At 41.4% G+C, this 15,039-nt stretch overlaps 1 protein-coding gene across 3 annotated transcripts in view; it reads left to right on the top strand.

Moving 5' to 3' along the window:
* Positions 1-584: 584 nt before the first annotated feature.
* LYPD6 (LY6/PLAUR domain containing 6) overlaps positions 585-15,039 on the top strand; it is a 184,236-nt gene continuing 169,781 nt past the window's right edge. The window contains exons 1-2 of one of the 3 annotated variants that reach the window (XM_017879089.1): positions 585-677; positions 1,152-1,406. The gene's annotated coding sequence lies outside the window, so the exon portion shown is untranslated. Of the gene's footprint in view, positions 794-1,151; positions 1,407-15,039 lie in introns of all 3 variants that reach the window. The other 2 variants (XM_017879091.1, XM_017879090.1) reach the window with 2 other exon arrangements.

Here is a 15,039-nt window from a genome sequence, read left to right as displayed (position 1 = left end):
AAAATAGGAACTTATTCCACAGAGCCATCAATCATCATTTTTAATATAGTTCAGGACACTGTGGGCACTCATTCCGTGTTAATTCAATTCTTATATTCATTTAGATGATGGTCACAGCTGCTGAGAGTAGACCAAGTGGAGGCACATCCATTAGCATCAGACAAAAGTATGACATTTGGCAGCACTGTGAACAAAGGCAAAGAGGGACACATTTGTGAAAAGAAGTGACCAGTTCACAGGTGTAATGTTTAGCATTTTTTAATGTGATACGAAGCCTGAACTAATGTACTTACTTTTTATTATTATAAACTTGGCAATAATTAAGATCTATCCAGTGGTGGTAGAATAATACCTAATATTATCTAATAATACCTAAGATCATATGCCCTATAGATAGGGGTGGTTTTGTAACTGCATGAAGTGTTGGTTTTCTAATGAGCTTTAGTAGGTTTATTTGCCTTGGAAATCAATGGAGATGGGACACTGAAAATCAAATGATGTCATAAAACAAAATTCCCTAAGAGGCATGGAGAGAAAATTCTGCATTCTGATGATGGGGTTGTAGAAATCCAATGCCTTGCACAGGCCCCTGATGGATCCCATGAGCAGTAGGAGGGGGTTGTGACTAGAGAAGATGCAGACATAGACCCATCCCTGCAAGTTAGTTCCCTGAGCTGGTCAGTAATAACCTACTATAACCTCAAAGAGCCTCCAGCAGCATCACGATAAATACTTGACTGTCCATGGAGAGTTGATCTTTTCCATCAAAGATTTTGAGAGGAGTAAAGTCAATGTAACCACTGCTTTTTTTTGTCTGAGCTCTTTTGCTCATTCCTCTATCCTTGACCTTAGTCCATTTCTTCTTGGCATATTTTCTATCAACTTGGAAATTATTTTGCAGGATGAAACAGTTGCTTTTTAGTTGTGTGGGTCTTTGATAAGGGTTGTGTGTTTCCCTTCTGTGGAACTGGTTCATAGGATTGCAGGCTAAACCTGCTTGGGCAGCTAAACTTGTGATGAAAATAATGATAACTCAGTTCTGTTTTTTTTTCTTATAATTATTTATTTTAATAATCACTGCTCATATGCTTATCTTCTTCTCAAAGTATTATGTCCTTGGAAACCTGTCTATAATCTCTATCTTGTCCTAGGAGCTGACTCTTCCCAGGATGACTGAGAGTGGAAACAACCAGTCCCCCAGGGAAGGCCCAACCCTGACTTTTTATCTCCTCCAAAAAATGATATCAGAATACGCAAGTGTGGCCAGGTGCTCATGTCTGTAATCCCAGCACTTTGGGAGGCTGAGGCGGGTGGATTGCTTTGAGCCAAGACAACATGCCGAAAACCCATCTCTGCAAACAATACAAGACTTAGCTTGACGTGGTGGCCTGCACCTGTAGTCCCAGGTACTAGGGGGGTGGGGGGTTGCTATGGCAGTGGGAGAATCACCTGAGCTCGGGGAAGTTGAGGCTACAGTGAGCCCTGATATCATCACGACACTGCACTCCAGCCTGGACGACAAAGTGAGACCCTGTCTAAATACAAAACAAAACAAAACAAAACAAAAAACACAAGTGTATTTCCCTAAGTCTGACTTATTCAGTCTAAATATCATGTATAGGATATACAGTCAAGGTTAAGCTTTATCCAGCCTGGTCCAGAAGTGACCACAGCTACTTCTCATGAATGAGTTTAGGACCTAGGCTTGCACCACCATTCTTGCTTCCTACTTTGAGGTCCCAGCCCCTTACCTTGCCAATTTTTGCTGCTTCTCACATAGGTAACTTTTGAACCATTTGACAGTGTATAGCCAGAGCATTTCACAACCCTTATAATTCTAGTAATGGTATCTATCATTTATGTAAATCAATGGTTGATTCTTGTAGTTTTCTCAGATCAAACCATCTAAGTGGATCCAAGTCTCCAACTCTTCCCTGTTGAAAGCAGCTGTGTTTTTCATTCCTAGTATCTCCATTAAGATGTCAAAGATGCTGTAGACAAGCTTCCGAGTATAAACCCAGGGTACTGCATTTAATATGCCAACCTAGCCCTTGAAAAAAATGCAAGTAGATCATGGCAAATTATGGTTGACCACTGTAAGCTTAATCAAATAGTAGCCTCAATCACAGCAGGTGTGCTGGATGCAGTGTCATATCAGTGTTGACGGGTTCTAGAACATATCTACATAGCATCTCACACTTGGGGACTTGGTATGTGGACTATTTATTTGGCATATATACCCTTCAGGTTGCATCAGGAATTAGGATCAAAAGCAGCTTCCAGTCACCTGGGATGAACAGCTGTACTCAATCAGAGCCCTACCCCAGGGTGGTGTTTACTGCTCTTTGACAGAATATAATCCAAAGGATCTTGGTTATCTTGACATTCCACAGAACATCATATGAATCCACTGCTGCCTAGGCATTTTGGTGCCTCCTGCCAGTGGTCTAGCAGGCAGAGAAAGGGGTTTTTAAAGTCACTTGCTGACACTGACATTTTGAGGGGTTAGGGTGACTGCTACAGCGTGGGAGCTGGAAAGAGGCCATCTGACATATAAGAGGCTCCCTGGGGAAATTTTAATACTTCCCTACAATAAAACACCATGGAAGGATGCCCCTCCCATGCTCCTAGGACCTCAATATGCCCTTACATTTCCACAGCTTTCTACTGCAAGACCTGCAAGACTTTCTTCTGGCTGAGTGTTTTTTTTTGTTTGTTTTTTGTTTTTTCTTGCAGTGGGTGGTGGTGGGGCAGTTGATGGGGGACTGAAATCATTCTTGGTCAATTCATGGGGCAGGCCAACATGCCAAGGAGCCAATGCTCCCAGAAGCAGCTCTCAACCTGTGCTACATGGGAGTTAGTGGGCAAATACCCCAACTTCTTCTCCCTTGGACTGGAACCAAATGGTGCTATGGAGAAGCAACTGCTACAGAAGGTTAGAGAGGGAATAATCACAATGGCTGAATAGAAAAGGCTTCACAGAAGAGGTGAAACTTTATCTTTTTTTAAAAAGAACTTATTTTGACAGGCAGCTAAGAGAATGGAGTACATTACATAAAAGGGAAGATACAGGCAAAGGTCTAGGAGTATAATAGCTTTATTTTATCCCAAGCCGAATAAACTAATATTTCTTATTCTCCCCTCTATGTACCAAGCACTGTCTAGGTCATTTACCTACTTTTTTAGGGGGAAAGAAGATCAATTCAACTGAGGCAGAGGCATTTGAGTAGAGGAGCATTCAAAATATATTAGAAATGTGGCCTGCAAGAGTTTGAAAGAATATTGGTGGGATTTGAGTAGTGGAAGTGAAACATACAACTCTTAGAGGTTAATTCGACAGCATGAGTAGCAAAGACTGGAGTAAAAAGATATTGGAGGGTGGGAAACTAATTGAGAGACCTTTGCAATAAACCAGATAAGGTATAACATGATGAGGGCCTCACTAGGACAAAGGCCATGTGGGATGGATAAGAGACTGTCAAAATATGTGAAGGCAAGAGGGAGAAATTAAGGATGTCTTGCTTGGTGGTGGAGGGTGGATGGAGAGAGAGACATGAAATGAAAGAGAAAGAATCAGTAGTCTGGAAGGTGGAAGAAATTATTAACTCACTTCACCACACCTCTCTTCCTTTTGCTGTAAACCCTTGCAGCTAGGAGCTTGTGAAACCTAATGCCAAAATCAGTGTTTGTGTACTGGATTCACCAGGGGAGAAAATGTTGAACCAGATTCTCAGCCTGTCTGAGCCTCCTGCCTTTTGTATGCTTTATGTATCGTAATATTTAATAAAAGGGAAACTGTACTCTTTAATTCTCATTCCAATTTGCTGTCCTCATGGAGAATCTTATTTTCACAACACCAGGGATTGTAGACATCCTAAATTTGGAATTTCCCAACTCTCATCAGGATAAGTCACATCTTTAGTGGTTCTTAAGTACAGTGTTTGGGAATTTAATTATATTATGCAAAATTAGTAAACAGCTATTTCAAGACAGGGCTGATTAAAATGAATCTGCAAGGTATGGTATTTATTAGTATATTTTCAAAACTAAGCGATATAGTGTCCTAGCTCTTGAAGTTGAAAGACGAGCAGCGCCTACAAAACGATATAACAGGGATGATGGCTGGTGTTTAAGTTTCAATGGAACAATTGTTTTGACAATTTCCTGTGGAACCGATTAGCCCCCTTGAGGGGCTGGCTTAGATAGACACCTACACTCTACCTTTCCCCTGCGTCACTTACATAGCCCTGTGAGTTTTCTCACCTATTCTGTACTTTTGCTCCTTTTCACATTGTTAGATATCTTGTCCACTGAAAGAGATTCCCAGCACTATGAGGATGGCTATGGGCAAAGGACTGGGGCACTGTGAAGGAAAGATGATAACCAGAAATGCTAAAAATCAGAGGCATCTTTCTGCTGGCCCTTTGGCTAAAGCCATGGGGATCATCCCTCTGTGATGAGGTCACTATGTGCTAAAAGAGGCCCTTGGCTACTGTGTGCCTTATGGAATTCCATACATTCCTCTCTCAAGTTTCTTTGTTTGTGAAAATAAGGTGCTAGGTGCAATATATTCCCCAATCCTTTTCTCATTCTCCCTCTGTTTGTATGTTGTCCCTATCTATATGCCCTTTCCTGTTTTTAAGGAATTCTGAAGTGAAGTCACTTACATACTTAATACCAGATCATGTATAGCCTATGAAATCTGCCGTGCTCTCTGAGATTGATTTTTTTTATTATTATTATACTTTAAGTTCTAGGGTACATGTGCATAACGTGCAGGTTTGTTACATATGTATACTTGTGCCATGTTGGTGTGCTGCTGAGATTGATTTTTAATAGGATTCCACAGTCAGGCTGTTGTTCCAGAGACTGACTGGCTGAGATATTAGTTGGGCCTGATTACAAACTTTTGGAGTCAGATGGCATCTCAAGATCATCATCAACACGCAGTTTCTTTCTCTCTGTCTTTGGCCACCCTGAATATTACACGCAAACACTCATGTCACTTTGATCATATGTAGATCCCATGGTATTCTGCTTTAGGGAAAGTAGTTGCTGTTAGCTCAGAACTCATTCAAATATTTAAAAATATGGATCCTCTGCCTAGAAATTTAATTTAGAAGAAATAATAGAGGACAAACCTAATATCTGTGATTTTTTTTTCGTGGATACCTTTTCCCCCTTGCATCTTAAATTCCAATCTGTGACTAGTCTTTTTTTCTCCCTTGGTACTGAAGGGAATGACATCTTTCTCAGGTTGTATCTCTCTGGGCTTCAGCTCTAGGAACCATTTCTGTATCTTCTGGAAACCATGGACACTCCTATTATTTGTGGGATATTTTCAATTGTGTGCCAGCTCCTCGGTTATTTTGGAATCAACACACTTTAACCTTTTCTCTGCCTCTTGTCATCCCTTTTCTTCTTTTAATAAGGGACATACGCTTCTTTTTTGTCAGTTCAACATGATTTTCTTTCAGGACCTACCTGCCTGGAGGGGCTGTCTAATTGCATTATCTCCCCTCCTCTGGTACCCAGCTCAGGTTGGCCCCATCCTGTTAGCCTGAACCCTTATTGGTTCAGGTGAGGGTATGTGACCTAAACCAAGTCACTCCTAAAGCCTCTCTGGGAATTTTGTGGGAGCTTTTAGGAAAGCGACCCTTATACTTCATCTGGAATTGCTAGCTGAATCCTAAGAGTAAAACTTAGGATTTGCAAGGACCATCTTTGCCACAACATGGGAGAATCTGTCTAAGAAAGAAGCCAGCACAAAGAATAGCAAAGTCAGGAGAGAGGGGTGGGGGAGCTTCATGGAGTGCTTGAGATATTTGAGCCCCAGGCTTCTAGCCTTTCTAGGCCAATGGGCCAAAACATTCCCATTCCTGCATAAGCTAGTTAAACTGGATTTCTGCCGCAGCATCTTAAGGGTTTTTGACAAAAATACAAACACAAAATGCCAGTTATAGTAAAAAATGTCACCTTAAACAAGAAAAGCTCTCACTAGCCTGTAACCAGAAATATAATTCCACAGATATTAAGTAATGAATGAATGAGAGAGGCTAGATTCTTGTTATATTCAGAAGTTGGGGGTCAAGAAACCAAAGTATCTCCAATTTCTAGTTTCTCCAGTCTAAGGCCCACCTCCCCAAACATTACTTCCTTTTCTAGAAGCAACCTATTTCCAAGACAGTGAACAGTGGAAATGGCTTCTCTTGTGGAGGAAGCCCATGCCATCCACAAGAACAAGGTGTTGCTCACCGGTCCCAGCAAGCTGATGGCTCAGCACATACTGGTTAATAATGCATTCAGCCTTTAACAACATCTTGTGTAAGACAGTGCCCCACCAGTCCAGTCCAGTTGAGTTGTTTTTGTTAGTGTCTCTCTTCCAGCAACAGGTGAAGGTCACTCCTTAACCTATGGCATTCCTTAACTTATAGCACTTAATGCTGCCCAGTTAACACACCCCTTAACAGTGCCCAGAGTTCAGCTGAAAGTCTGGTTTTGCTGCTAAACAGCTATTTGATTGGTGCAAAAGTAGCTATTGGGTGGGTGCTATTACTTTTAATTTCAAAAACTGCAGTTACTTTTGTACCAACCTAATAAATCACATTTTAAGAGTAATCACATTTCAGATGGAGTGAGACTCCATCTGAAAAAAAAAAGAGTAGCTCGGCCACTCTGAGTCTTGTTTTATTCAAATATAAAATGGGGCAAAGAGACTACTTACCTCAAAGACATGTCAAAAGATGAACTGAGACAATATCTATCAGCTTCTTAGCCTAGTGCCTGACTTGTAGTAAGTTCTCTACATAACAGAACTAGATAATAGCCTCTGCTATTGAGTTTCTACAGTCCTCGTTGCCTCAGTGAGCTTCTGTTTACAAAAGAATGTACCCAGGCCTTTTGAAGAACAAGAGATAATTGCAGGCAAAGCGCAATATACAACCAACCTGATAAAACACTTGTGCCCTAACCCATAAAAAGGGGTGAGGAATATTTTTTGCAAAGACATCCCTCTGCTTTACTTTTTCTTAATGGTTCAGATTGCCTGGAGCACTTAGCATCCAGACTAAAGTATGTATGTTTAGCTCAATGAGGACTTCAAAGTTTTCCCAAACAAAACTTGGTAAGAACCTGATTTACTTATGTGAAAGCAAAGGTCCTCTTCTAATAGTTCTCCCAGATCAAGAAAACTGCCTTCCCCAAGATTAAAACAACCTACTACCCCTTGATAAACAGAGCACTTTTTGCAGTCGTTAAGACATTTTCTTTAACCTCTATCCATCCCAGTTTCAAAAGTCTTTGCCAGGGCACTCTGTCCCATGATATTTAAAGCATTATCAGTGTAAAAACACAATGATAAGCAACATGTTGCTATTGTGTTGTTGTAAGGATGGAGATAGTTGGATGGGTGAGCTTGTTTATTATTCATTGGCACAGGAGGAGGTACCAGATTTACATTTTATTTGGGAATAAAGAAGGTACCATCTCTGCACTCATGAAGCTTACAGTCTAGTGGGTGGGTAAGTAAGCAAATATGTACATATGAAGTGCTGGGAGGTAAACAGGGTACAGTGATAGAGAGTAAAGGGAATGAGGGACAGTATTTAAATATGGTGGTCAAGACAGGGTTCCCTAAGGAGGAGACATTTAAGTTGGTCCCTGAAGGATTAGAAGGAGTGGAGAAGAGAAAACAGCATGTTTCTGGACATAGAAAAGACTCAGCATTTTCAAGGAAGTGAAGGAAGTAAGGTATAGAGGGAGAAGGGGAGAGTAGCAAGGGGCAAGAGTCAAATATACATACACTTGCAGATACTTGAATTTTATTCTAAATACGATTAGAAGACATTGGAGTCTTCTTTTACACTGCCATTTACACAGTTCAGGTACTTTTAATCAGAGTTATGATTTTAAAAGACTTAGGATTCCATATGAGAGTAGATTGGAGGAGGCAAAATTGTGAAGAAGGGAGAACAGAGGAGAGGCTTTTGTAGTGGTTCAAGTGAAAGATGGTGGTGACTTGGTCGGGTGGTAAAATGTAGAGCCCAAGAGATGTAGACCATTTGAGACGTATCTTGAAGGTAAAATAGTTCTTAGTGGTTGATACGTTGTAGGGTGTGAGGGAGAGAGGGATGAAGAATAACTCCTAAGTCTCTGCCTTATGCCACTGGCGGGCTGGTGTGCCCTCTATTGAGATAGAGAAGACTGGGGGAGGAAAAGGTTTTGAGAGGAGGGAGTGGGAAATAAAGTGAGTTCAGTTTTAAACATGACAACTTTGAGATGCTAACAAGATATTCACATAGAACTTGTCACATAGCAGGTGAATATTCCAGTAAGGAATTCAGGGCTTGGAGATAGACATTTGAGAAACATAAGCAGATTGGTATTTAAAGGCCTGTAGCTGGATGAGATCACCTGGGGACAGGGTAGAGAAGGTAGAGAAGGATCAAGGATCAAGCCTTGTGAAGCCTCATAATTAATGGAGAGGTAAAGGAAGATAGGTTGGCAAAAGAGACTGCAGAGGAGCCACCAATGAGGAAGGAAGAAAACCTGGAAAATGGAGGCTTATAAAGGGCAAGAAAAGAATATATACAGAAGAAGAAGTACTCAGCTGTGAGAGATCTGGAAGAAAAAGCTCACAGAAGGGAGGGTTTTGCTATGTGGGGGAGAATAAGTTATATATTTTCTCCACCCATCAGTGGGTTCGTGGCTAAGACCCCTATCATAAAAGACAGATTAATAAGAGGAAAGCATACACATTTATTTAAGATAAGTTTTACACAACATGGGATCCTTCAGAAATGAAGACTCAAAGAAACAGGGAAATTGTGTATTTTTAATGCTTCAGTTTGATGAAGAGCACACAGTCACGTAGATGAATGATTGGACCCAAGGGGTGTGATCTAATGGTACTAAACTGGAAGAACCTGGCAAGGCCTGTTTCCTCAGATTCTTCTGTGTCCCCGTGTCTTCTTTCATGAATAAGAACGTTAATAAAAGGTCTTAAGACCTACTTTGTGGGAGAAGGGAGAGAGCAGGTCAGAGAGTGACCTTCCTGCTCTGTGATTTTCTCAGTGCGCTTCAGCTTCAAATATTCAGTATGCCCAGGCGCCACAATTCGGGGTAGCATGTTCTGAGCCCTGTTCACTACATGAAGATGAGAAATGACCTGGACAAGGTTGTTTTGGTAGAGTAGAGGGGACAGATAGCAGGTTGAGTTATGAGTGAGTGGGAGATGAGAAAGTGGAAACAGCACACTCAGAAAATATCTCAGGGACCTGGTAAGGGGAATTAGGGAGACAGAGTAGTCATTGGAAAGGAGTGTTTGGTTTTCTTAGATATAAAGATTCAGACACTATTAGTTTACTGATAGGAATCAACTATTGTATTACTAGGGGAAAAGCAAATGATGACTTAGAAGAATGAGGATTACCAAAGGCATGAAGTTCTTAAGAAGGAATAAAGTCAAGAGTAGTGTTCTCAAGTGTTTGTGTACATAAACACAGAAAACCCCTGGAGAGGTTGGTAAATGGCAGACTGTGAGGCTGTAGGTGTATGATGGGGCCTGAGAGTCTGCATTTCTTGCATTTTCCCAGGTGATGGTGATGCTGGTGCTGCCGGTCCACAGACCACTTTGAGTAGCGAGGGAAGTACATAAAGGGTTATGCCTTTAATTGAAGAACTGACATTTCTTCAGTTGCGAGAAGAGGGAAACCAGAGAGGATGGGTAGCTGCAGAGGTGGCAGGGACGGGGGCAGTTACCTGATAGTTTCTAGTTGCTAAGTAAACTCTGAGAGTGAGGGAGGGGGAAGTTGAATAAGACATTTGAGAAGATAAAGGCATAAAAACTATCTTAGAGAGTAGAAATGTAAGCCCTAAAGAAACATAACTAGGTTTGGGGGCAGAGTTGGGGACCCATTTGAGGTTTCCAACTATGACTTAACATGAAACCAGTCTACAGTATTTAACAGCTTGGGTGCCTACAAGAAGAGGATGGTTGGATCTCACTATTATTGAGATTTTGCCAATTGATTGTGAAACAGGGAGTGAGGGGTTAAAGAGGGGAAGGTCTTTTAAAAAATTATTATAACAATGACCATGGAATCTAAACTTAACTAGAATGGAAGTGCGCTTATTGTTCTTGCCAAATGTGTGTCAGTTGAGATAGGAACATTAATTTCTGTGTAGAGACATGTCAAGGTTATTCTGGAAAAACTACTGGCTCATTATACAAGACATGCTATTATCTTAAAAACAAAAGCACTATTTCTAATTGAGAAACGAGAGGTATCAAATAGCTTTGGTTTTTCTGTTATTCTTGTGTATTTGTTAAGAATATATTTAGGTATAAGAGCAGATTGCTCAACAAATATTAGCCTCAAAGGATCTAACATAACAAAAAACCTGGAAACATTGCTGTTGTTCTTTTAAATGCTTAGTAATGCCATGCTGGATCCAATCTCTTTGTGTACTTTTTGTCCTCCTAGTCATTACCTCTTGCTTACAAGATGGCTGCTGCTGCTCCAGACAGCCCTCCCATGTTCAAGTCAAAATGAAAGGAGGAGAGGATAATGCTAACTATGATTGTCTCTTTTTATCAGAGCTATAAAAGCTTTTCCAGAAATCCCTAGCAGATTTCCACTTCTATTTCATTGGCTGGTCATTATTATGCAAGGGAGGTGGGTAAAATGAATATTTAACTTTTTTGCTCTCTATGATAGAGGCTGACGGGGGGAAAAATTGTGAATGGGTGTGAATCAGCCCACCTACAATATCTGTTTCATTCAGGGCTGGCCGGAGAGTTTAAGTATCTGTTTTAGAGCAATCACTCCACCAATAATATCCTATTATATTAAATATACTGTGCTTAATAATAAGTAAAGAACTGCCTTCTCTTCCACTTGGCTCTTCTGCTCTCAGCTAGCAAGAAGGTCTGTATTTGAGAAGGAATATGGAATATACTGAGAACTTTTATTCTCTGGGCTTGCAATGGCTCTCTCATCTGACTCACCTTTCCGAGATAATTCCATGCTGGTTTAGGAGAAAAATAAAAAGTGAAGAACAACGATGTTGAATTCTAGGGAAGCACTCAATTCTGGATCATCTACTAGAACATGATTTGTTTAAGGACTATACATATTGGAAGGGGAAAGCTACTACCTTCAACCAAATCCTGTGTTCTCATTCCTAAGAGTAATTCACATGGTTTCTCGGCAGAAAATAGAGGAGTTCTATTATGTCTCAACCAGGTTATTTGAAATGTGTTCTATAATTCACAGGCAGAGAAATGCCTTTAATCCAATGCCATGATAATATAAGATTTTAAGGAATTTTGAGGATTTGTGAGGAAATCACCAGAAAAGTCAAATACATGGACACCAGTTGTATTAGCAGAGTCTCTGGGACAAAGCCTCTCACACATAGCACACCAGGCTCCATGCAACCTGGCCCCTGGCATCCTCTTCAGCTACATCTCTTGCTTCTGCTTCTTGAGCTCTGCCTACAGCCAGTGAACTAATACTAGCTCCCTAACTGAGCTGTGTCATTTCATATCTCCTTTACATATACTATTATACTCAGAGTGCTATATCATGCAGGGTCCCAACAGGGAACAGGTGGTGCACCCAGAAAGGTAATGGAAGGTAGTAAAGTAAAGGGATTCTCTGTAGAGATGTGGGCAGGATTAATGAAGCCAGTAAGGGAAGGTGCATACCCTGGGGCCAGCAACAGCAGGCAGATGCCAACCTTGGTCCCTTCTAGTAACTGTTTCCTTCTCTTGCTAGAACTTGGGAGGGAGTCCTTGTCAGATGGAAGAATAAAGCTACAATCAAACTGGATGGAGAGGGAGGTGGAGGAATAAATATCTCTCTTTCCTCTTGCTGGCACCTCCCCTCAGAAATGCAAACCTGAAAGGCAGGGAACAAGAGGGAATGCAGTCCATAGAAGTCAAACTCGCAGCATACTGAAAAGGGAGAAGCCTGGAGATTATGCTGGGCATTCTCCATTTACCCTTACAGATCCAAATGCCCTGCCTTCCGTCTGTTGTCCTAGCAAATTCATTGTCACCTATTATGCCCTGTGTAGCTCACCCACTATGCCACCTTCTGCAACTTCTCACCAGCCCCTTCTTTGCTTCTCCCTACACATGGCCGTACCTCTCTGTGACACTGACCACTTCACATCCCATCATTGCTTAATAGATTAGTGCCCTGCTAACCTGTAAGATTGTTGGGATCAGAGACTACACCATCTTTATTTTGATGTATGTATTTTTATATTCTCAACCCCTGGCCTACTGTCAGACATATAATAGATGTTCAATAAATGTTTGATAAATTAAGAAACATAGAAGCATATGAACTAAAGAGGCCCCCAAAGACATATCTACTGAAACATAACTCTGTCAGCACTCCTTTACAAATAACGAAGACTGCATTCATTGGGACTAAGATTGAAGTGTTACATATGGGCCAGGAAAGGTGGTTCATGCCTGTGATCCCAGCACATTGGGAGGCTGAGGCGGAGGTCAGGAGTTCGAGACTAGGCTGGCCAACACGGAGAAACCCCGTTTCTACTAAAAGTACAAAAATTAGTGGCATGGTGGCAGGTGCCTGTAATCTCAGCTACTCAGGAGACTGAGGCAGGACAATTGCTTGAACCCAGGAGGCGGAGGTTGCAGTGAGCCAAGATCACGCCACTGCACTCCAGCCTGGGTGACAGAGCAAGAATCTGTCTCAAAAACAAAACAAGCAAACAAAAAACCCCAAATGTTATATACGTAGCTTGTTAAGTCCCGGACTTCATACAGTGAGAGTGTCACATTTATAGTAATAGCTGGAATCTCAATGCTTCAAAGCCGCTGCCTGCCTAATTGATAATAAGTCATCTCCTTTCCCCAAAGACAGTGGAGAGTCCCCAAGTGTGCCTACAGGTGTATTCTGAATGATTCTAGCTTTCTCCTTACTCTTCCTCTAGGATTTAGGGGTTCAGCACAGAGTTAGTCTCCCTCCAGGAGTCCCAGGTTAGGGTATCATCTCCCAGTGGATGCAGTTTTGCAGAACTTTCACCTTTCTGCTGCCACTTAGCCACCCACTGGACACTGCCCTTGCTGCTACCCATATTGCCATCAGTTTTCCTCTAGACTGGTGTCTGCACCACCACAGGAAACTGATCAAGCTTGAGCCTGCTGACTATACTGCTGATCATACCTGGCCTGCCCTAGAAACCACTGGTCTCCATGCTGTCAACAGGTTCCTGTTGCACAGCTCCCAACTTCCTCTAATTCACCAATTGCCACTGCTGCTCTTCCCCGTAATTTACTAGGGAAGTACTTTCTCGTTGACTGACCAGATTTTTCAGAAGGGCCTCCTGTAGCAGAACTGTAGGGCCTCTAAAGACAAAGTTCTCTATTCCTCATTCCTCTGTTTTGCAGAGCCCCCAGGCATTCTGGGGTTGGGGTTATATCTGGGTGTGTACGTGAGGGCCTTAATCCCCACTCAGAACTAAAGTGTTAGCCCTTCTTGCTTAGTTAGCCTCCCTGACAGGTTTCATCTTTCAAGATGATTTTTCTCCAGGGGTCCAGGTTCCATTTCTTATAGCTTGCTTCTCTTTGAAAATACTTAGTTCATCCAATGGGTCTGTAATGTCTGAAGCCACATTATACAGAGGATGCAAGTTATTTGACATAGGTCTCCAAGTTTCCATAAAATTCAAGTAAAATTAGTGGGGATCTGTTTGAAATATCTTTAGGTACTCTAAGTTAATTTAAAAATTCAGTAAATATCTACAACAGGGGGCTTTCTGCTTAGAAAACCAAAGAGACTTTTAGGAAGTTGTATTGTTTAACCTCACACTCTACACAGACAGTCTCATACCCAGCCCAGACAAGATACCCAATGGTATCTGGCAGGGACAGCACTTTTTTATTTGACACATAAAACATTAGTGATTTTATTTGTCAGTAGGCCACGGCCAGGCCTGCTACCAACCCAGTGATGCAGTAAGTAATAGAACTTAGAAGCAGAGTGGTGCTGCAAGAAATTCCTAATCATTTTTTAAAAAAATTAACTGATCATGATGGCATACACTAGTAGCTATACTCCTAGCTACACGGGAGGCTAATACAGGAGGATTGCTTAAGCCCAGGAGTTTGAGGCTGCAGTGAGATATGACTGTGCCATAATAGATGGCACTTGTATGGGTATTTGACCCAGTCCCGGGCATTCCTGAATAATAAATCTGTAAACCCATGGGTCTATGTCTTCCAGCACAGCAGAGTCCTCACTCCAGTGGAACACTGAATTTTACAGAAGGAACTGGAGAATGACAGCTATTTGCTTTACTCTTTAATCTTGTTTTTTTTTTTTTCTTTTTAAAATTTTTATATCAGAAACAGGGTCTTGCTCTGTCATCCAGGCTGGAGTGCAGTGAGCTATGAGTATGTCACTTGAACTCTAGGGCTCAAGTGATCCTTCTGCCTCAGTGTCCCAAGTAGCTGGGACTACAGCCACATGCCATCATGGTGGCTAATTTTTAGAAATATTTGCAGAGATGGGGTCTTGCTATGTTGTCCAGGCTGGTCTCGAACTCCTGGCCTCAAGCGATCCTCCCACATTGGCCACTCTAAACACTAGGATTACAGGCATGAGCCACCACACCCGGCTAATCTTATATATGTTATGTGCACTGCTTGTTTGCTGGTTTGGTAGGCAAGAGAAATGAAAATCAACATAAACTGAGGCAGATTCATCATTCTTGCCTTGATTTATTCATGTATAAACTGGAAAAGATAATCATGTCTTTCCTAGAGTGTCATTTAGATGACTGAATGATTTAACATATATAAGGAGCTTAGAACAGTGTTTGGAAGTTAATACTATCTACATATTTGCTATTCTTTTTACCATTATTACTGTTAACTGCTACTACTATTATACTTATTTGTAACTTTCAACAACAAGATAGTGCCTTAGACCTAAAAGAGGGATTCAATAAACATCTGTTGAAATGTTTTACGAAGGAAGGAAGATGAGGGCAGTTAGC

Source organism: Rhinopithecus bieti, unplaced genomic scaffold (genome assembly GCF_001698545.2).
Source record: "Rhinopithecus bieti isolate Rb0 unplaced genomic scaffold, ASM169854v2 scaffold_11587, whole genome shotgun sequence".
Lineage (NCBI taxonomy): Eukaryota > Metazoa > Chordata > Mammalia > Primates > Cercopithecidae > Rhinopithecus > Rhinopithecus bieti.
This window is presented reverse-complemented; position numbering and strand designations above follow the sequence as displayed.